Source organism: Capsicum annuum, chromosome 12 (assembly GCF_002878395.1).
Source record: "Capsicum annuum cultivar UCD-10X-F1 chromosome 12, UCD10Xv1.1, whole genome shotgun sequence".
Taxonomy (NCBI): domain Eukaryota; kingdom Viridiplantae; phylum Streptophyta; class Magnoliopsida; order Solanales; family Solanaceae; genus Capsicum; species Capsicum annuum.
The window spans coordinates 30,685,354-30,686,002 of record NC_061122.1 but is presented as its reverse complement, the minus strand read 5'-3'; positions in this window follow the sequence as shown (position 1 = coordinate 30,686,002).

The following is a 649-nucleotide window of genomic DNA, read 5'->3' as shown; positions in this document are numbered from 1 at the left end:
TACAGCATATCCACCTTTTCAAATGTGGGCCATTTTTTTTCAAAATGGTCGACCCATGTTCTTTTTCCAAAAGATAAATACTAATGGTGGCCTTAGAAGTTTGCCACATAAGCAAATCTCTAATCCTTTTTGGGAAAATGTCAGAAATAGCAACTATAGAGTCTTAATTGTAACTTTCATAGCATCAGTTTCATAATTACGAAAAATAGCAAATTGTATTTTGTATTTAAGTAAACTGTTGCTATACAAATACATATACAAAAAGATTTACTACCCTTGTTTTACTCAAATTAGTTGAGTTAAATAAGGAATAATTATCCCATCTAATTAAATTCTCATAAATTACTCTTATTTAAATTAGTAGATTCTTTTTCCTAATCAAACTCAACTATGAAGATTATTATTTATCTCCAAAATTTCAAAATATCATTCTCTTATATCTCTAACTATTTTTTCTTGTTGGTTTTTTCATTTTTTTATCTTTTTTTTTGTTTTAATTTCTTTTTCTTTTTCATTTTTTCTTTCCACTTTATTTTTTCAATTCTACTTCTCTTCATTTTTTTCATTTTTCATTTTTTTATTTATTTTTTTCCTTTTTAGTTTTTTTTCCTTTTCTCATATTTTTTTTCGTTTTCTTCTTCTTTTTTTT